Genomic DNA, 23,937 nt, shown 5'->3' with positions numbered 1-23,937 from the left:
GAGTAAGGAAAACCTGGTTTCAAATACTAAGTCACTATTGGCTATATGACCAAGCAAGTCATTTTAGCCCTTTGTGCCCCTATTTCCTCATCTATAAAATAAGGGGGTGGGATTTGATGATTGCTAAAATCCTTTAATCTATTACCTTATGGTCTCTAGTTTGGGAATATCTCAAGGGACAAAGCCTGCTTCCAGTGGACTGTCTAACAGAGATAGTACAGAGGCCAGAGACTGAGTCAAAGAATGAAGCCTCATCCCAGCTCCAGGCCTAGCTTCTTATCTCAGGATGAGGTTGAAAAAGAAGACAAAGCCCAGCTATCCCCTTGAGAATGGTGTCAGGGCAAAATCACTGGCATCCAAATTGAAGTGGGGACAGGACCTGGGTCCAATGACCTCATCCAGGAGTGGAGGAGACCAAGATAGGCCCTGACACAAAGTTCCAATCCAGGAACTAAGACTGAAGACATGAATAAAAAGAAAAACTCATAATACAATATTAGAATATTGAGAGAAGAAAAACCTGAGAGATAAACCCACAAGCTGATGAGTCCATAATTGTAGTGGCAACTACACTGGCATAGCCAGGATGGCTGCTAGCACATGTTCTTAAATCTGCTTTACTAGGAAAGATAGCAGTTTAAGGGGTCATCAATCTTTTTCAATTACATTCACTAGTTCAGGGAAAAAGTCAGCACCCTGAACTTAAGAGAAAATACAAAGAAAATACAGAGAAAAAACGAGCAGAGAAATAAAGACCAACAGACAGGACTCTGACTACTTGAATCAATTATACACTTTACATACATCCCTGGATCAAGAGAGCCTTTACATCTGAGCAGTCAGGGAGCTCTGAATATACAGCCACTCAGAATCTTAACCAGGGAATCACAAGATCTTTCTCATAAGTGAGCCTCCAAAGCAAAATACCAACTCAGAGTACATATACACTTCTCAGAGCCAGAAGGCATCACAACCCTCCTGACTCAGTGCCTAATTAGAAATTAGCAAAAGGTGTGAAAGACTTCCTACAAGCAAGCTTCCCTTAATGGCCTCCAAGTTCCATTTACATTACAATAATAAATACAAGTAGAGTCAAAGAAAAAAAAAGAATTAGAATGAAGGAATTCAAGATTCAGTAAAAGAAATGAAACAAGAAATAAAATTAGAGCTCTTAAAGAAAAAAAAGAAAAACAAGTTTACAAGACAAAATGAAAAACTTACCCAAGTAGTGGACTTCCCCAAAATATAACAGAATAAATAGCATCTAATAATTCAATGAAGCAATACATTAAACTAGAATAGAGGACATTTAAGTAGGCATTCTGTATGAAAAGATTTAACTTGGAAGAATCTTTGGGATGTACATACAACAGTCCTTAAAAGAAAATTTTTATCTCCAAACATTTGGAAAAAAAACAATACACTGGGCATTCAACTAAAAAAAAAAATAAAAGTACAAGTCAGAAATTCCCACCAAAGACTAAATTAGAGATCCTATAAATCAAAGAAGGGAATAACATAATTGAAAGGAAAAAAGAAACACATTGACTTGATTAATTAAAATATAAAAATAAAACTAATAAAATATATAGTTAGCTAATCTAATTTTTTTAAAGAGAGGGAAACCAAATTATCATTATCAAACACCAAAAAAGGAGAAATCATAACAACTGAAGATTTTGCAGTAAATTTCTTTGAAAAAGTTCTGATGTCCAAGGAAATTATAAGAAACATTTTTGCCCAGTAATATGCCAACAAAACTGATAACATATTTTTAAAAACTGATAACATATAAACTGGATAAATATTTACAGAAATATAAAATACCCAGGTTAACAGAAAAAGTAATAGAAATTTTTAAAACCTACTTCAGAAAAAGGCATTGAACAAACCATAAATGAAATCCCAAAGAAAAGTTACCCAGGATCACATGGTTTCATGAGTGAATTCTATCAAATATTATAAAAACAATTACTTTTGATATTACATGAAATGTTTGAAAAAATAGGAAAAGGAAGAATACTCCCAAATTCCTCCTCTGCTATGGAAATAGTCTTGATACTAAACCAGAGAGAAACAAATCACAGGAAGAAATCTATAGACTAACAAACATTAATATTTTTAAATGAACCAAAACCTGCAGTAATTTGTTTTAAAAAAAAATTAGAAACTATGACCAGATTAGATTTAAACCAGTAATTCAGGGTTAGTTCAATATAAGAAAATTATAAACATAATATGCCATGCTAAAAACAAAAGACAATAAATTAATCAGTATTTCAATAATATTCAACATCCATTTCTGTTAAAAAAAATTTGTAAAGCATAGGAATAAGTGGACCCTTCGTTAATATTGAAAACAGTAACTCAAAACAAGAATCTATGTGTGTGTTATAGAGAAAAGCAAGAGGCCTTTCCAATGAGATTAAGAGTAAATCAAGCAAATCCATTATCACTTCTATTCTTTGATATAATGCTAGATATGCTAGTTTGAGGGAATGAGCATAGGCAATAAGGAAACAAAATGATCACTTTTGTAGATAATATTTAGAAAACCTCAAAAAGTAAACAAAAAAATTATGAATAACTTCAATAAGGTTTTAGGTTATAAAATTAACCCACAAAAATCATCAATATTTCTGCATATTACTAACAAAACTCTACTCGAAGAGATAGAGAAAATCCATTCAAAATAACTAGAGAATTTATAAAATTTGGGAGAGATTACCTATCAAGATATACACATGAACTATATGAATACAGTTCTTTACAGAAATAAAGACTATACAGAAATAAAAAGAAATGGAAATAATTAGAGAAAAGCAATTATTCATGTTTGGGCCATGGCAATATAATAAACAAATGGCAAGACTGCTTCAAGTAATAAGCATTTAGGGCAATACCAATCAAAATGCCTAAGGATTGCCTAATAAAAGTAGAAAAATAACAACAAAATTCATCTGGAGAAACAAAAGATCAAGAATATCAAGGGCAATAATGGAAAATACAGGAAGAAAAGGGCCTTACTAATACCAGATCTCAAACTACAATAAAAAGTAGTAACCATCAAAACAACGTAGTACTGTTTTAAAAACTGAAATTTCAATATGTAAAACAAACTAATTATGTAATATTCAGAAGCAAATTAACATAGTAGCATGCTGTTTGATAAATCCAAAGACCTCAAGACTTGAGGTAATTCAACAAAAACTACTGGGAAAATTGGAAAACAGTCTGGGGAAAAAAATAAGCTTAGATCAATATATCATGCCATATAGCACAATAAGATCTAAATGGATTCACGTCCTAGATATAAAGTCATATCCTGAACAAATTACAGAAATCAACAAGGAAGTACCTTTGACAACTATGAATAGGAGAACAGTTTTCCACTTAAAAAAGGATTATTGAGGATGATAGGAAATGAAATAGACCATTTTCAAAGCATAAAATTGAATAGCTTTTGTACAAACAAAATCAATATTACTAGAATTTGAAGGAAAACAATTAACTGAGAAAAATCTTTGCAGCAGATTTCTCTGGTAAAAGTCTGATATCCAAGAAATATACAGAATTGACTTTTTTTTTAAAAGAATGTAAGAACAGAGCCATTTACCAATAGATAAATAGTGAAACTCTATAAACAGGCAGTTCATGAAAGAAGAAAGGCAACAACCACATGAAAAATGTTCCAAATCATGAAGAATAAAAGAAATGCAAATTAAAACAACTCTGAGGTAATACCTCACATCTATAATATTGACAAAGGTAACAAAAAAAAAAAGGAAAATGACATTTGTTGGAGGGGCCTTGGAAGTACAGGTCACTGTCCTTCCTCTGGAAGGATCACACCACTCCAATCAAAAATCACTAGTGTTGATAGCATTCTCTTTCTTTCTCCTACTTATTTCTTTTTCCCCCTACCTTATTTGTAAAGTAGATAATGAGGAACAAAGAGAAGAAACAGTATGACAGGATATGATGTAAGGAAAAACACATCTAATATTCATGAATATAAATAGGATAAATACACACATATGATGAAGGAGGGTAGCAGAATGGATTAGAAAGCAAAATTTTTAAAATACAGTTAATAAGACATGCATTTAAAACATAAAGATTTAAAAAGGCTAGAGCATAATCTATTATGTCTTGGGTGAATCCAAAAAATCAGACGAAGAAAATATGATCTCAAAGCAACAACTTAAATAGTCATATTTAAAATAAGATAAGTAGGGAAGCTTCAGAGAGAGGGAAAACAACTGTCCTTTCCTTTCATACCAGTGAATGTCACTAACTGTCAGATCTATGGAGGAGGGAAGAATTTATGACCAAACAAGAGATAGAGAACATTATGAAATACAAAATGGATCATTTTGATTATCTTAAATAAAAAGTTTTTGCACAAACAAAACCAATCAACCAAGATTAGAAGGAAAGCAGAAAGCTGAGAAATAATTTTTAACAAGTGTCTATGATAAAGGCTTCTGATAAATATATAAAGAACTGAATCTAATTTATAAGAATAAAAGTCATTCCCCAATTGATAAATGGTCAAAGGACATGAATGCTCAGTCTTCAGATAAAGAAATCAAAGCTATCTATAGTCATGAAGAAATGTTATGTCACTATTGACTAGAGAAATGCAAATCAAAACAACTCACATCTATCAGATTGGCTAACATAACAGAAAAGGAATATGATAAATGTTGTAGGGGATATAGGGAAATTGGGACATTAATGCACTATTGGCAGAGTTGTTAACTGATCTAACCATTCTGGAGAGCAATTTAAAACTAGGCCCAAAGGGCAATCAAACTGTGGCAACCAAATGACTAGCAATATCACTACCAGGTCCATATCCCAAAGAGATTATTGTAAAAAAGGGCAAAGGTCTTATTTGTGCAAAAATACTTAAAGCAGCTCTTTCTATGGTGGCAAAGAATTAGAAATCAAGGGGATGTGCATCAATTGGGGAGTATCTGAATAAGTTGTGATATATGATTATGATGGAGTCCTATTCTGCTATAAGAAATGATAAGCAGGCTGATTTCAGAAAAACCTTGAAAGACTTAACATGAACTGATGCAAAGTAAAGTGAGCAGAAACAGGAGAACACTGTACACAGTTAGTAGCAGGAATATTTTATGATGATCAATTATAAATGCCTTAGCTAATCTCAGCAATACAATAATCCAAGACAGTTCCAAAGAACTCTTGATGATAAGTGCTATCCATTTCCAAAGAAAGAACTGCTAGAGTCTGAATGAAGATCAAAACATAATATTTTTCACTTTCTTTATTAATTTTTTCCTTTGGTCTATTTCTTCTTTCACAATGTGACTAACATGGAAATATGCTTTGCATTATTGCATATATAAAACCAAATCAAATTGCCTACTATCTTAGGAAAAATGGTGGAGAGGGAGAGAGGGAGAAAATTTTGAATTCAAAAAAATTTTTAAGTGAATGTTTAAAATTGTTTTTATATGCAATTGGAGAAAAGTAAGGTTTTTTTTTAAAAGAAAGTTACCTCAGGTGGCTAGGTGGCACAGTGAGTAAAGCACAGGCCCTGGAGCAGGAGGACCTGAGTTCAAATCTGGCCTCAGACACAACACAAAAACTAGCTGTGTGACCTTGGGCAAGTCACTTAACCCCAATTGCCCTCCAAAAAGAAAAAAAAAGTTACCTCCTTCTTTGCAAAATATAGTCTTAGAGAGATGCCTCAGAGCAATGAGAGCTTACATCACTTACACAGTGTTATACATTGTTATGTATATAACTGTTATGTGTCAGGGGAAGAAGGACTTGTACCAAGATCTTCCTAGTTTACAAGTTTTCTCTTTGTTCACTACACCATGCTACCTCTCAGGGAAATTATATTTAGTAAAAAATTATAGATAATTTAATAATTTCAATACTAGAATATATGTGTAAAAATGTAAATTATATATAAAAAGAGAGATATGTGTTTCTATATATACACATATACTTAGGGACCCTTGTGAGATGTAGAGATAGACACATACAGAGGATTAGGATTTACCAGATGAAATCGTGGCCAAGAGACTATTTCCCCTAGAGAGTGTATCATTGACGGAAGATATGGATGTATTTATATAGGTTATAATTATAGATATATGCACAAAATAGCACAGTATCTAAGTACTTGAATGAAAAGCTAATTGGATTACAGGGAGAAATAAACAGCTAAACTATAATTGGGTTCCTCAATATGCTTCTTGGAGACCTAGACAAATCTAACCAAAAAAAGTAAACAGAAAGGATTTATGGGTATGAATAGATTAGAAAAGGTTAAATATTATGTATCTCTAGTAATACTGAATTGATTCAGAAGGCATTTACATATTCTCATATCTTCATGGCACCTTTTTGAAAATTGATCCTGTGCTAAGGAATAATGGCTTCCAGAAACCAATTTAATTTTACAATGGTCAAGAGACTCTGTTCCATCTATAAGCTGTAGATCTTGGCTATCACTGAAAAGTTCTGAGTCTGTGTAAGGAATTTGATTTCTGGTATGAGGGAACAAAAACCCCTTGACCTGTATTTTAATAAACTCTGAATTAGATATCACTAGCCAGAGAGAGATAACCTGGCTAACTATGAGTCTAGTATTCAAGATAGTCAAGAGAGAAGCAAGGAAGGTACAAATAAACTATTCCAAAGAGTGCAGAAATCAGATATCATGGTTCTGTGACAACCAATCATTCAAGTACTTACTTACTGTCTACATTGTGTTAGATACTGTGGCAAACACTAGGGATACAAAGACAAAAGCAAAGCAGTCCCTATCTTCAAGGGGCTTATATTTTAACTGTGGAGAAAACAAGCACATATTTTGTCATATACAAGACACATATAAAGTGGATACTATGTTACCTTGAAGAAGGAAAGCTCTAGCTTCTAGGGAGTCTAGAAATAACCTCAATAACCTCATGTAGAAGGTGCACTTGAGCTGAGTCTTGAAGCAAGCAAGAAATTCCGAGGATCATAACTGAGGAAGAAGACCATTTCAGGGATGGAGGAAAACTGGTATAAAGTCATCATGGTGGGAAATAGACTGGCATGTGTAATAGAAAGTAGTCTAATATGGCTTGACTGCAGTGTTCATGGAATGGAGTAATATGTAAAAAGTCTGGAAAGGTGGGCAATTTGTGAATAATTTTAAATGCTAAACATTGGAGTATTATTTGATCCTTGAGATAATAGAGAGGCAATGAAGTTTATTTAGTTTGAGAATATCATGGTCAGAACACTTAAGGAAAATTACTTTAGAAGCTATGTGGAGAATAAATTGGACTGAGGAAACACTTGAGACAGGAAAATCAATAAGGAAAGTATTGTAATAGTTTAGTTAAGAGTTGATGAGAGTTTGAACTAGGGTGTTAACTGCATGAGTGAAGAGAAGAGGAGTTTAGGGAGAGATGTGAAGACAGAAACAAAAAGAAGGATTAGGACAAGAAATCATGGCCAAGAGTCTGGTACAGACGGGCTAAGACCTGGCTTAGTGATAATCAGAAGGTATTATCAGAAGATAATCTGAATTCAAAAATGAACTTATACATTTAGTAGCTGATTGAGACCCTCAGAAAGTCCCTTAAACTCTGTCTGCCTCAGCCTCTTCATTACAATTTGGGGACAAGAATAGCACCTACCTCCCAGGGTTGTTACAAGGATAAAACAAGGCATTTGGGAAATGTTTTACAAACCTTAAAGTGGTACATAAGTGTTAGCTACTGTTATTGTTATGGCTTCCTCCCTATTGATAGAAGTAAATTGCACAGCCCTGAGCCAATCTTCTCCATTTGGATTGATCATTAGTGAGTAGCAGTAAGTAGCTCCAGGATGAGGCTTTTTGAGTAGGCATACTGGCCAAGAGGAAAAGATATGGCCCTTAATGGATTAAATTTAACTTCTCCGGAGGCAAACTACTATAGCAGGAACTATAGAAATTCTAACTGCACTACAGAGTGATTCATTGGAATATTACTCCAAGTTTTTGATCCTTGACTATGAAAGCCCTGTATGATGATTTTGAATATCGAAAGCAAGAGAAAATGGTAGCTCTAATATAATTATATATACAAATATATTTAAAAATTTATATAATGTGTATATATAATATGTATGTGTATGTATATATGTATGTGTGTATGTATATGTGTGTGCATATGTATATTTGTGCATGTGTATGTATATATGTATGTGTGTATATGTACATGTACATGTATATGTAAAACACATTTATATAATGATTAGTATGTGCCAGGCACTATGTTATATTTTACAATTATTATCTCATTTGATCTTCACAATGACCCTGAGAGCTAGGCGATCTTATTATCCCTGTTTTATAGATGAGAAAACTGAGGCAAATAGATGTTAAGTAACTTGCCCAGGATCTAACAAAAAAACATTCTCCTAGCAACAAGTAGCAGTAGATACATATAAGAAATGCAAGGTGTGTGCCAGGTATATTCAAAGGAGATTTTTAAAATTAGATCATAAGTTACTTACTTAAATAACATAAGTGGAAGCAAACCTTGGATCTGCTGTGCCTTGGATTTATTATCCCTATAAGGGTGACAGAAGAACACAATGGTGAACTATATCTATTATGCACAAGACTATCCAACCAGCAACTAAAGGGTTTCCATTATAGCCAGAGACAGTAGGAGAAATATTAGGGGGGGATGTATACACACACTCATATATACACACATACATAAAAAATGTATATATACATATACACACATATACATATATGTGAGTGTATTTGTGTGTATATTCTGGGGGTTCTTATCCCAACTCCCACTTGCAGCGGTGAGACAGACCACCAGAGTTATACCTGGCTATATCTCTCCTTTAGGGGTCTAGGGGTGTCACAGAGAAGTGTGTTCCTTCCTTTTAAAATTAATTAATTAGTTATTAAAGCATTTTTTACTCTCCCTCTCACTTTCCCCCTCAACTGAATAATACAAAAATAAAGAAAACAAAAACCCTCATAACATATATATGTAGTTTGGCCAAACGAACTCTTACACTGGCCATGTCTCATGCTTCATTTTAAGTCCACCCCCTCCCTGGCAAGAGGTAGGTGACATGTTTTATCTTCAGTCCTCTGGATTTTTTTATGGATTTTTATTATTTTATTATCATTGCATTGACCAGATTTCTAAAATCTTTCAAAGTTGCTTTTCTCTATAGTGTTATAAAAATTGTTTTCTTAGCTCTATTTACTTCACTCTGCATCAATTCAAAGACATCTTAATTTCTTCTAAAATTGTCCAGTATGTCATTGCTTACCATAAAATAATATTCCATTACATTCGTATGCCAAAATGTGTTTAACAATTTTTTGAATGGGAGGGGTATACATGTAATTTCCTGTTTGGGGCTACTACAAAAAGAGCTATTACCAAAAAAAAAATTGTACATATAGGTCCTTTCCCATTTTCTTTGATCTTTTTAGGTTATAGGCATCATAGTGGTATAACTGGGTCAAGGAGTATACAGTTTAGTAGCTTTGAGAGTATATTTCCAAATTATTTTCCAGAATGACTGAAGCAATTCATGTCTCCACCACAGTGCACATCATGCCTGTTTGCACAGTGGAGTTCTTCTAATGCTATTGTTTATATTTATGGTTACATTTAGTATCTTTTTTATATCATTATTTGACTTTGTTCTTATCACCCCATCATCAATTTAACCAGTAGATATATCCTAAATATTTATCACTAGCTATCTTTTGCAAAGAGATGTTTTATGGAAAAGATGTATAGAAATACTTCCCCTACCCTGTAACACTCCCCGTAACACCTCAATCCCTGGGGCAGTGGGTTCAGACTTAAAGTGATTGCTACAAAGAATTTCTCCACCAATTTCCCTTTTGAATGTGGCAAAACCAACAGACAGACTCTTTCCCTCACTATCAGAATAATGCATTTCACTGCCAAGTTGGTCAACTACTTGTCTGGATCGGGCCGATGCTTCCTCAGGACAGGTTCCTTCCTAGGCTCAGCCACTGGATACCTTATGGCTCTTAGACCTTTCAAGATTTCTCAAGTTTCTATGCCGAAGAACAGATGACATAAAAAAATCTGTCCACGATATAGGATTACCTAGTACGTCATGCATTTGTGGACCAGTCTGATAGAGGGAAAAGCACTCACTCACAGGCCATACAGAACTCATAAAGTTAGGGGTGGCCAGGTGGCTCAGTGAGTAAGAGCACCGGCTCCAGTGTCAGGATGACCTGGAGATCGAATCCCGGGCTCAGATACTCAGCACCACACCCAGAAATAACTGGCCGTGTAACCTTGAACAAGTTACTTAACCCCGATTGCTTAAAAAAAAAACTCATAGAGTTGGGCTTACACCTTGTGGCCATTGGGGCAAAAACAAAGGGTAAGTTTCTTCACTGGGACCTTTTACATGCCGTCTCAGTTCCAGATCAGCAGCCTATCAAAAGTCCACTCTTTACTACACAGTGAGCAGACAGGTAACAGACACAGAATTCCAGTACATGCTCTAAAGTCAAGAGTCAGGCTCTTCCATTCCATACTATCACATACTTCTGGAAGCAGATTCAATGAATAAAACCATGTGGGTGTTCCACACATGCTCCCAAGACTGGGTCCTCATTGGTCATTCTCCCATCACATGTGTATGGCTTCCATGTTAGAATTCATTGGAATCAATGTCATAATCTTAAGAGTAGCTTACTCAAGTAGGTGTTCTACTCTAGAATTAGGAAAGAATTTAAAATTTGGGACTATTCCATACCAGTCTGTAGAGGCAACCGCACCGGCATAGCCAGGATGGCTGCTAACATAGGTTCTTAGATCTGCTTTACTAGGAAAGATAGCTGTTTAAGGGTCAACAATCTTTTTTAATTACATTCACTAGTTCAGGGGAAAAGTCAGAGAACTTCAGAGAAAATACAAGGAGAGAAATAAAGACCAACAGACAAGGCTCTAACTGCTTGAATCAACTATATACTTTACATACATCCCTGGATCAAGAAAACCTTTACATCTGAGCAGGCTTGGAGCTCTGAACATATGGCCATTCAGAATCTTGACCAGGGAATCACAAGATCCTTCTCATAAGCAAGCCTCCAAAGCAAAATACCAACTCAGAGTATATATACACATCTCAGAGCCAGAAGGTATTCCAAACCTCCTGACTCAGTGCCCAATTAGAAACCAGCAAAAGGTGTGAAAACCTTCCTATAAGCAAGCCTCTCCTAAGCAAGCTTCCCTTATTGGGCTCCACATGAGGCCTATTAATGGGTGGGGAAGATCTTAAATACCATTAACATGACACAGCCTTAAGGAGAACCACAGCCAGAGCATTTTAACTGCACCCTAATAAACATTCTAGGGATAGGATCCCTAAACAGAAGCTCCACTAGATCAACAAGTGGCATTTTAGTACATGTCTATGACCACAGGCTTGATTCTGTACACACTCAAACTTGGGTGAGAGTCACAGCTGCCTACTGACCTATGCACTAAAATTTTGGAGGATTAAGGAGATCTAAAACAGTGGTATCAAATTTAAATAGAAATGGGGCCACTAAGATACATGAGTATCCCTGTGGGCCACATGTCAACTTAGAAAACCACGTATTAGCATTACCTACGTTCATTGTATTTTTATTTATTTCATTAAATAATTTTCAATTGCACTTTAATCTGGTTCAGCTGGCACTCTGATGTGCTGTGAGCTACATGCAGATCAGGGGTTCCACGTCTGACACCTCTAAACTAAAGATTCATGATCAATTTGTTATTTAATTGAGTAGTCAACTGACAGAGTCCTACCACTTAACTACGACCTTCACCCAAAAAGGCATGAAGAACAAGCATTGGTATAATGCTGTAGCTCACTGTCTGGAATTCCCACCTGAAGTTAGAGACCTATTCTAAAGACTTACTCTCATTAAAAAACACAAGGTAGTTAACTGGTGGAGAGCCATCCCACCCATATCAAGTAAGTAAGAGACTAAATATGCTGCTGATAGTCTAAAAAATAAGTGTAGAGAATGATTAGGGCCTACAAAAAAATGTATCACAACCACTTATTGCTCCTAGAGAAATCATTTAGACTCCTGGTGAAGAGGAAGACAGGAGTATAGGAGAATTGAGGAATCAGGTCTGATACAGAGTCATTCACCAGTTGAATGTAGAAAGCTTGATCTAGAAGATGGAGATAACCAAGGTCAAGATCTAGGTAAAGCAGATTGTTTGACAATGGACCAGATACCCCAAAATTACATTCATATCCTTTGCTTTAAGAAGGAGCCTTTGACACAAGTTAACAAAAAATAGAAGACAAAATGTGATAGAGGCAAAGGAACGATTTCTAGGAAACAGAGGGGGGAGGAGGGAGAGACAGAGAGACAGACAGAAACAGAGAGAAACAGAGAGAGACAGAGGCAGAGAAAGAGACAGAGAGACACAGAAACAGAGACAGAAGAACAGAGAGAGAGAGAGAGAGAGAGAGAGAGAGAGAGAGAGAGAGAATATCTTTCAGGTAGGAGTTGAAGGGAAGGCTTCAAGGAGGAGATGACACTTAAGCTGTCTTTAAGGAATCGAAGTACTTTAACAAGCAAAGATGAAGGAAAGCATTTCATGTATGAATGATGACCTATGACAGGGTAAAAGATGCAGCATACTGCAGATGAGAATTAGGAGAGAACTAATAATCAAGTATGAAGGAAGGAAGGAAATAAGCATTTTTAATCACCTGCTATGTATCAGGTGCTGGGCTAAGGGCTATACAAATATATCTCACTTGATCCTCACAACAACCCTAGGGGACAGGTGCTATTATGATCCCAAGTGAAGAAAATGAGGCAGGCAGAATTTAAGTGACCTAGCCAGGGTTGCACAGCTAGTTAAGTATCTGAGGCCAGATTTGAACTCAAATCATCCTAAATCCAGACCCAACATTATATTCAATGTACCACCTAACTACATTAGAGAGCACATGAACTGAGTAATTTGAAATAATATCAGAAAGGTAAATTGCAGAAAATTATAGAGAACCATAAATGCCAGCCAGTCAATGAGTTTGTATTTTATTTTAGAAGCAACAGGGAGCCACTCAAGGTTTTTGAGCATCATAGTAACAAAACCTGGACTGTGCATTAGGAAAACTTTTGGCAGCTGTGTGAAGGATAGAAGCCAGGGAAACCAGTTAGGGGTTGTCACAATAATCCAAACCCAAATCTTCTGACTCCAAGTCCAGTGCTCTTTCATCTCTCAACCCACTGCTGTCTCACCCAATCACTCCCATTGCTAAGTGCAGATTAACAGGGACCCTAACAATGATAAATAGCAGGGTCATTTCCTCTCACTGCTGTCCAGGCCTGGTACAACATCCTGCATCAAGAATCATGTCAATTTGTGAGCTTGCAAATTGGCACTTCCCTCACATGCCCAAGTCCACAGTTCTAAGTTTCCGTGGCAGAAAAACAATGCTGAAAATAATTGTGCCTGGCAGCACTGGTATTGGTTCCAAAAACCATTCAGTACATCCAAGGCTCACTGAATCTTTGGTCATTCTGTACAACAGCCAGATGCTTTGATATCATGCCCAATTAATCTGGAATGAGTTGGACTGTAATAATACACATTCACAACAACCTGCTCCTGAAAAGGAAAGCTTTAATAATTTAAAACATTTATGCTTTCCTGATCTTCTTCCTCTCTTTCTACCCTTGCTTTTCCCAGAAGGTTCTACCGCTGACAGTGCCCACAGGTAGATCACACCAGGTTGGGGCAGAAAGCAAGAGCTCACTGGCTTGGTGACAAGAGAGACCCCTGCACTGCCAACTATTATCCATTGACTACAGTAGTGCTGGCTCTGGGAGGCAAAGTAATTGCCATTTCCTCTCCTTTCCTCTTGGTAGAGAGGGTTGGGGCAGAATGCCCTTGGAGGAGCCCCCTCTGGGGTGCCTGGATCTTGTCCAGAGCATGCAGAGAAGATGACCTCATCACAGATCTGACATTATGCCATTCTCAAACTGGTTTCAGCAAGGCGGTGAGGGGGTGGGGGAGGGCAGGGAGTGTCTATTTCTATATGTGTTCTTTTTTGTCTGTAAACCTTGAGAGGCAAGAGCCAGAAGGGATGGGGATAGGGATTGGACCTATGATTTCATAGGTACAGGGAACTTTTAGGCAAGGAAACTCCCTGTACTAATGCAAGTTGGCACCTTTTTTGCACTTTTAGTCTTAGTTACCCAGGGCACTGAAAAATTCTGAAAGTCACTGAAGGTGACTTGTAGAGAGTCACATTGTCAACATGTGTCAAAGGTAGAACTTAAACCCAGGTCTTCTTAGTCCTGAGGTCAGCTCTCAATCCATTATGGCACATAGCATCCAGAAAATAATCCTAGAACTATAGAAACATGAGACAATAGAATTTAGATCAGGAAGTGACCTTTGAAATATCTAATTATGGATTTCAACTAAACAACTATTTAAAACTGTGTAAAGAAGTTGGCACAGCTAGGTGGCACAATGGATAGAGTGCTGGGCCTGGAGTCTTCCTAAATTCAAATATGGTCTCAGACACTTACTAACTCTGTGACCCTGGGCAAATCAATTAATACTGTTAGTCTCAGTTTCCTCATCTGTAAGATCTGAGAAGGAAATGGCAAACCACTCCAGTACCTTTGCCAAGAAAACCCCAAATGGGGTCATGAAGAATCAGACACAACTGAAAAAAAGGTTCAGCAACAACAATAGAAGTTGAAGATCTCTCAGAAGGCAACGTAGAGGTACATGGCGGGCCTGGAACGTCCACAACAGATTGCAGACAAGGAATTATAGAAGGAAAGTAGCTTCAAGGATGGCACATGAGAAATATAAGACCAAAAAGGAAGATGGACTGGTGAGAGCAAGAGATAACCATTGGGAAACCCGTCTAGTTCAGTGATATCCAGGCAATATCAAGAGAATTAAAGGAAGGCTCTCCCACCACAATAGGTAGATCCCTGTGATAAATTTTCAGGAAGACATAAACAAGAGTCATGTAGGATGGCAAGGCATGGATGAGTTTCAGTCTGTATCATTGGCAGGAGTACTTATATCTATGAGATCACAGATCCACTGGAGTACTTGAGTATGCAGAGCATTAATTAATAATTGTAACTATCATTTATATAATGATTTAAGACTTGCACTTTGCTTTACAAATATTACCTCATTCTATCCTCACAATAGCCCTGAGACATGGGTGCTGTTTTTGTCCTGATTTGACATATGAGGAAAGTGATGCAGATAGAAGTTAAATAACTTATCCAGGGTCATGCAGCTAATAAGTGTCTGAGGCAATAACTGAACTCAGGTCGTCTTAACTCCAAGTCTAGCATTCGATCTACTGCATTATCTAGCTGCCACTGGGATAAAAAGGTTAAGTAAAAGCCTAGTTCCTGACCCTCATGAGTCTAGCATTGTGGTATAAACACCATTTTCTGGGCAGGTCAGATTGTTCTAAGTTTTATTAAGCATTTGCTGACTGGGTGACAAAATGTCCTTAAATTCTTATCCAATGGTTAGAATGAGGGAAATAAAGGGAAAGAACATCACAAATAGGGTTCAGGATGTCTGAAGGTCACAAATTCCTGTATCCAAAAAAAAAATTAAAACATCTTGCAATTGCTAAGGTAAATAGAACTAGAAAGGAAAAAACCATCCAGGAACACATGTTCACTCACTTCAGGACTGATAGAGGGTAAATTCTAAGATGGAAAAGGTAGCAGTTAAGCTGGGCCTTGAAGGAGGAGTCCTTCAACCAACAGAAGTAAAGGAGAGTATTACAAATATGATTATTCTAAACCTGATTCTATATTAATAAGTGGATAAGACACCAATATAGGTAGCTATCATTCAAAATATTATGGTAAGTACATTTGAGATTTACAAAACAAAATGCACTGTATGGTTGATTTGTTATACCCAAGCATAAAATTCTGTATTTATCCCTATTCAATTTCATCTTATTAGATTTGGTCCAGTGCTCTAGCCTGATAAGATCTTTTTTGGAACCCAATTGTCTGTCATCAATTGTGTTAGTTTTCCCTCCCAGCTTTTTTCATCTGCAAATTTGATGAGCATGACATCTATGCCTTTATCCAAGTCATTGAGAAAAATGTTAAATAGCACAAGGTCTAACAGAGATGCTCAAGGCCCTCAACTGGACACCTTCTATCATATTGACATTGAACCATTAACAATCGGTCTTTGAGTCTGTCCATGCCACCAATTCTGAATCCATCTAATTGTGTCACGGAGACACTGTCATATAATAGAAAGAGCACTGAATTCAGATCTTACCTGAATTCAGATCTTACCTCTAATCCTAATTCTCTGGGTTATCCTAAACAAAATTCTTGACTTCTTTAAAGCTCAGTGTCCTCATCTGGAAGGCCTCACTAGGAGGCCTCTGAGGGACCTCCTAGTCCTATACCTATGGTTTTAATATAGTCTAATCCAGGGCTTCTTAAACTTTTTCCACTTGCAACCCCCTCTCAGGTTTTGGTGGTCTGAGGACACGCACCTTGGATTCATATTATATATGACATGCCATTTGTGAAGCATTCCAAGACAAACACCAATTGTAAAATTAATCAACATAAAAATAAAACAATGATACCATGACATTTTTTTCGATGAAAAAAAAACCCCTCACATCTGTTTGATTAAGCAAAAATAAAATAAACTGCAAAGGAACGATTTTAAGGTCCAAAGAGACACCAGATTTGTTTTAAGGCTGCTGGCAGCTAATAAGGTATCTCCTTGCTACCTTCTCCAGCCTTCTCCATGAACCACAGTGATACATTCGAAAGCCTCTGTCTACACAGGAGTTGTTGAACTCCTCTGCCCATTGCCAATCATGCCTGGCTACCTGTGGGACTTGAGATTCAATGGACAAAACTGTTTTGAGAAGCTAAAGGGTATGCCTTCCTCTTCTCAACACCATGACATTTTACAAAGAAACTATAAGGGCTCTCTCAAAACCAGAGAGGAAAGATATGAAAATTAAATTAGCTAAGTGGCTTTAATGACTCTGAGAGTGCAAGGAATTCAGTTCTCAGACAGAGCAGCGTTTATCAATACAAGCATTCTGTCCTTCTGTTGTTTTATTGATTTCTAAATGGAAAGAGTCTTTAAAGTTGTGATAGTATTGGAATGTGGAGATTCCCCTGTATTGGGCTTGGTTTTCAAATTGATTGTATTAAAACCCAGAGCTTGTTAATCCCACCTGTGGGATGGACTTGTTGATGTGAAAAGAAAGTCCTGAACTGGGAGGAGCTGGCGACATAGATTTGGAGAGACAAGAGGGAGGCAGAAGACCTTTTTTTTTGGAAGCAGCACCTCGTGGAGGCAGAGAGAGACTGAGAGGATTGTTGGGGGCCACTTTGAATCGCCCTGGACTTTTGAGACCTGTCCCCGGAGCTGCCAAGGACTGAGGAGACATGGCTGTTTTGCTGGTACTTTGTCTGTCTGTTTTGATGTTGTTTTGCCAGATTTGTCCACTGGTGAAAGACTGTCCTGTTGAAGAATTCCTGGAACCTGGCTTTTGGTTAAGAAGCCCTGAGACTGTCCTGCAGACAGAGAGTGAATTCTGTCCACAGGTGAAGGACAGTGCTGTTGTTGCAGGGGTCTGGGAACCTTTCTGTTGGTTCAGAAGCCCTGAAGAAGGATTTTCTTGTATGTTTACAGAAATCCTGGGAGAGGGTTTTGCTAATGTTTTCAGGGGTTCTAGGACTGTTCTACAGACAGAGGATGAATTCATGAAGGGACTGGCAATGTATCTTGTGGCCTTGCTAAGCCTTGTCTCCCCAGAAACTAAGATTGCTGAGAACTTGCCTTGTGTCGAGATGAAGAAAAGACCTCCATTTGGGTATTAAGTGCTGTGCTTAAACTTGATGTAACTCTGGGGTAGATTCAATTGTGATCCAGGGGTGGGGAACTTTTGAGCTTTTTGTGCTTTGTGGTGGACCAAATGAAGGTACAGCCTAGGGGTGGAGAAGTATTTAGAACAGAGACTTTGTAATTGATTGAATGATTGGAAGGTCCTGGGGTGGGGTAGTACTTGGAGATTATTTAATCACGCTTAGTAAATGCTGTATTTGGAATGATGTCATGTTTTGATCTTCTCTGTTCTTGGTTTGTCACTGAATAAAATGGAGAGCACCTATGCTGGTATTTTGAACCTTGGGAAGTTGCCTTTCCTTGGTCATTACATTACAAAAGTGGAACCTACCAATCTGAAATTGAAGGTCTGGACACTTAATAGTATGCTAGGGATCTGGAGTATCTGTGAGATCTTTTCCCAGCAATATTCCCAGAAGTCTCCCTCTTCAGTGGACTGAGGATTCTAGTCTTTAAGATGCAATATCAATATCTTCAAGAATTGTCTTCATTTCTCTCCAGGCTGTACTTCTGACTCTCCCAGTATTTCTCTATAATGTCCCAGAAACCTCTTTAACCCAGAAGCTCATTCCACCCTTGGACTTAGCATATTAGAAGCATAGCTGGGTCCAATTAGTGTGGATGATAAAGATGATGATGAATAGTGTGGTCTCATTTCTCAAGTTCTAGCTTCATATTTCCATTGGGCTGGAATCAATTACCATATTTATAACTCTGAATAGTGTGAATTTGAATATATGCAACCATTTCACTATATTCACTAATCAGAACCCAGCTATACCCTTTTTTGTGAAGCCTCTCCCTCTGTTTTGCTGTTTCCTCTTAGAAGTTCCTTTTTTTTTTCTTTTTGGAGGGAGGAGGGCAGGGCAATTGGGGTTAAGTGACTTGCCCAAGGTCACACTAAATGTTAAGTGTCTGAGGCCAGGTTTGAACTCAGGTCCTCCTGACTCCAGGGCTGGTGCTCTATTCACTGCAACACCTAGAGCTTTCTTTTCTGTGTTGCCTTCTCCCATTCTAATCTAAACTCCTTGAAGATCAAGATTCTCTTTCTGCTTGTGTTTATATTCCCAGCATTTAGCACAGTGCCTCACACATAGTAAATGCTTAATAAATGCTTGTTTACTTGACATGGCTTGAAAAACATAGATGAAGTTGTAAAGGTATGTTGTTCATTTTTTACTTTGCCTTATTTCTAAACATCATATAACTAGCAAATGGGGAAAACGATGTCAATCAGTTAATATTTTGTGTCATAGCATAAGGAAAAAATCTATAAGGCAAAAATAAATATCCAAAGTAATCCAATATTATCCAAATATTCATAATTCTTGCTGTTGTCAAATGCTTAATTTAATAATACACATGAAGGAATAAAGGATTAGTTGAATTTCCCAGGCAGTCACCAAGGGGCTCTAAAGGGTGTTTTGATGTTATAGATGTCACAATGGCATAAGAAGTTTCCTCCAAAAATTAAGGTCCTTTACACATACAGTTTCTTTTAAAGACACCAAGACAGATTTTTTCTCTCAGACTTATTTATAAAGAAACAAGATACCAAAAAAGGAACAATGGAATTTATATAATATTCTAGGGAAAAAAACTGACCACAAAGCCACATTTTAGGGGGCAGCGAGGTGGCTCAGTGAATAGAGCACTGGTCCTGGAGTCAGGAGGAACTGAGTTCAAATGTGACCTCAGACACTTGACACAATAGCTGTGTGACCTTGGGCAAGATATTTAACCCCAATTGCCTTGCCTTCCCCCCTCAAAAAAAAAAAAAACAAAATACACATTTTGTATTTCTGCTTCTCCACAGTCTTTATTTTTAACAACAGCAAATGTGATATACTTGTTTCCTTGTGGAAAAGAAACAGCATTGTAAAATTGTCATTACTACATAAATCTTAAGGCATATATAAAATTGTATAGGTATTCTATATGTAATTTAGACATCAAGAACCAAAAGAAAAAGAAAAATCTAGACTCCTTTTCAACTCTTTTATAACTCTAAATACATTCAGTGTCTGGAGCTTGATTGTTTTCAAAATATGTAGTAAATGATAATTAGTATCTCCTCCCTTCAGTCTGGTAGGAAGGGGAAAGTGTCATCTTAATTTCTCTATATTGAGAGAAAATATTCAACAGGTCCATATTTAATAATTTAATTTTATAGAATCTACGCAGCCTTTTATAATATGGTATATTAGTCTGAAACCTTAAAAATAATTTTTAAATTGTCACAATAAAAAAAAACTTTAAGTATACAAGTGAAATAAAAATGAAATAATAGTTGATTCTGGAGTAATCCAAGTATCTTTCTATTTAAGTAAGCTCCTATTGATAAATATGGTTTAGCCATGTATTTGTCTGCAGAGGAGATAAGAAGAGACAGTTTCTGAATGTGAAATGCAATATCTATATAACACTAAGAGTTAAAAATATTTGTGTGGATCACAGGATGTGGCAAGTCCTAAAAGAGATGGGAGTACCAGATCATCTTGTCTTCTGAGTAACATGTCTGTGGGTCAAGAAGCAATGGTTAGAACTGAACATGGAACAACTGATTGGTTGAAGATCAGAAAAGGAGTACTATATATATATATATATATATATAACTGTTACCTTATTTATTTAACTTATATAGAGAGTATATCATGAGAAATGCCAGGCTGGATGAATCAAAAGCAAGAAATAGCATTGCCAGGAGAAACCTCAACAATCTCAGATATGCCCATGATACTACTCTGAATGCAGAAAGTGAAGAAGAATTGAGAAGCCTTTTCATAAGAGTAAAAGGGCAGAGTGTAAAAGCTAACTTGAAGTTTAACATTTAAAAAGCTAAGATCTTGGCAACTGGTCCTATCTCTTTCTGGAAGAGGTATTTTCCATGAAATCAGGGATAAAGCAAGGGTATCTATTGTGACCACAATTATATAGTTCTATAAATGCTAGATAAAGCTATATGAAAAAATTGAGGAAATAAACATAGGCAATAAGGAAAGAAAATTGTATTGTGTTTATTTGTTACAAGGAAGACTTTTTTGAGTGCTATTTAAGGGAGGCATTGAAGTGCAGCAATACTAGAAAAGAAAATATTATCAAATGAGTCATAAAAATCAACAAAAAGAGAGCAGAAGAAGTTCAGAAGGGCACACAAATAGGATAGTATTAGAACTATTATTTTAAATCTGAATTTTTTTAAATGCTTAACTGTGGCAAGGGAAAAGGCCAAAGTATAAAAAAGATGGAATTTATAGACATTGGCTCATTCAGTCTTCATAACAACCCCATAAGTTAGGCATGCTCTTATCTCCATTTTACAAAAGAAGAAAATGAAGCTCAGGTCATGTGATTTTTCCAGCCACAGAACTAGTGAATGAGACAAATTTCAAACTGTCTTCTTGACTCCCATTCTACCATCCTATCACTGAGCTACAAATTGTTCACACATAACAGTAGTTTGCAGTTTCACATAAAGAAAGAAGTTACTCCTAGTTCACTGGGGTCTAAAGAGAGGACTTTTAAAAGCATCTACTTACTTTCAGAAGAAGCCATGATATTTGCAAGTCAGGTGGCCAGAGTGAAGAACTAGTGAATACTGGGGATGTCAGTGAAATCTCCAAGAACTGTTGTGGAATCTAGACCACTATGTGGTTGGTAGGTCGTATTGCTAAACATTTTATTTTTAAAAATGCTGGCTTGAAGACAAAGTCTCTCCCAGGTTTTTTGCACTCTTACATATGTGCTGTATCTCCCCATTAGAATGTGAGCTCCTTGAAAGCAGGGACTATCTTGCTTCTTTATTTGTGCTTAGTATGGTGCTTTGCACAAAGTAAATGCTTAATTTTTTTTCAATTTCCTATTCAGTAGTCAGAATAGAAAAAAAAAGAGGTAATAGCACCTGCAGAGAGCAGTATTTGTGAAGGTCATGACTTTCTGAGTGCAAAAAGAATATCTTGTGGTTACTAAGACAAGAAGAACCAGGAAAAAAAAAAAAGAATAAATGCTATCTATACCAAGGTATGTGATGGAGGGCAGTTTCTAAAAAAGAATTATTTATTCTAAGTCTGACTCTACACTAATAAGAGCATGAGACACCAATTCTAAAAACTAAAATGTATACAGTACTTTAAAGTTTGCTGATTGCTTTACACATTATTTGATCATCACAAGAATTTTAAGCAGTAGGTGCTATTATTATTTCCATTTTATAGGTGAGGAAACTAAGACTAAGAGAAGTTAAATAACTTGCCCAGAATCACACAGCTAATAAGTGTGTAGGAAGGAATTGAAACCTGAGTCTTTCTAACTTCTAGTTCAGTGCTCTGTCCAGTACTTCACAATGCTTCAGTACAGAGGGCTATCATGCAAAATGTTATTTTTGTTGTTGTTTGGTCGTTCAGTCACATCTGACTCTTTGTGACCTCGTATACCTAATATGCCAGACCTTTCTTCTGTCCTCCTCTATCTCTCAAATCTGTCCAAGTTCATGTTTGTTGTTTCCATGATGCTATCTACCTCATCCTCTACTGTCCCCTTTTCCTTTTGCTTTCAATCTTTCCCCACATCAGGGACTTTTCAAATGAGTCTCATCTTCTCATCATGTGGCCAAAATATTTAAGTGTCAGCTTCAGTATTTGATCTTCCAGTGAATAGTCTGAATTAATTTATTTAAGCTTTGACAGATTAGATCTCCCTGCTGTCCAAGGGACTCTCAAGTCTTCTCCAGCATCACAATTTAAAAACATCAATTTTGTAGCATTGAGCTTTCCTTATACGTTAGCTCTAACAGCCATATATTGCTACTGGAAAAAAAAAAACATAGCTTTGACTGTATGGACCTTTGTTGGCAAGGTGATATCTCTGCTTTTTACTATGCTATCCAGATTTGTCATAACTTTCCTTCCAAGGAGTAAGCGTCTTTTAATTTCATAGCTGCAGTCACCATCAGTAGTGATCTTTGAGACCAAGAATATAAAATCTGATGCTGCTTCCATTTATTCTCTCTCTTTTTGCCAGGAAGTAATAGGACCAGTTGCCAAGATCTTAGCTTTTTTAATGTTAAACTTCAAGCCAGCTTTTACACTCTCCTCTTTTACTCTTATGAAGAGGCTTCTCAATTCTTCTTCACTTTCTGCATTCAGAGTAGTATCATGGGCATATCTGAGATTGTTGTTTCTCCTGGCAATGCTATTTCTTGCTTTTGATTCATCCAGCCTGGCATTTCTCATGATATACTCTCTATATAAGTTAAATAAATAAGGTAACAGTATACAGCCTTTTAGTACTCCTTTTGTGATCTTCAACCAATCAGTTGTTCCATGTTCAGTTCTAACCGTTGCTTCTTGACCCACAGACATGTTACTCAGAAGACAAGATGATCTGGTACTCCCATCTCTTTTAGGACTTGCCACATCCTGTGATCCACACAGTCAAGCCTTTAGTGTAGTCAATAAAGCAGAAGTAGCTATGCTTTTTCTGGAGCTCTTTTAATTTTTCCATAATTCAGTGAATGTTGGCAATTTGGTCTCTAGTTCCTCTGTTTCCTCAAAAACCAGTTGGCTCTTCTGGTAATTTTCAGTTCACATATTGCTGAAGCCTAGCTCACAGAATCTTATCTTAAGCATAACCTTGATGGCAAGTGAAATGAGAACAATTGTTCAGTAATTTGAACGTTCCTTGAAGAGTGGACAACTACAATTATCTGTAGTACTAATGAAATGGTTGGGCCAAAGCTGAAAGGAAGCTCAGCTGTGAATGCATCTTATGACTAAAGGAAAGTCCAATGCTGTAAAGATCTATATTGCATAGGAACCTGGAATGTAAGCTCTATGAACCAAGATAAGCTGGATGTGGTCAAACAGGAGACGGAAAGATTAAACATAGATATCTCAGGTGTCAGTAAAATGTTATAGAAAGTTCTTGAGAGAGATATAAAAACAAAGTGTTAATGCATGGG

General features: G+C 36.6%; 1 pseudogene; it reads right to left on the bottom strand.

Moving 5' to 3' along the window:
- Positions 1 to 22,709: 22,709 nt before the first annotated feature.
- LOC138173885 (uncharacterized) lies at positions 22,710 to 23,338 on the bottom strand (annotated as a pseudogene).
- Between the last annotated feature and the right edge of the window lie 599 nt (positions 23,339 to 23,937).

The sequence above is a fragment of the Petaurus breviceps genome, unplaced genomic scaffold (assembly GCF_028583685.1).
Source record: "Petaurus breviceps papuanus isolate PSGF00001 unplaced genomic scaffold, PetGlider_PUasm1.0 66, whole genome shotgun sequence".
NCBI classification, from domain to species: domain Eukaryota; kingdom Metazoa; phylum Chordata; class Mammalia; order Diprotodontia; family Petauridae; genus Petaurus; species Petaurus breviceps.
The sequence above is the reverse complement of the archived record's forward strand: the minus strand, read 5'-3'. Positions and strand labels throughout refer to the sequence as shown.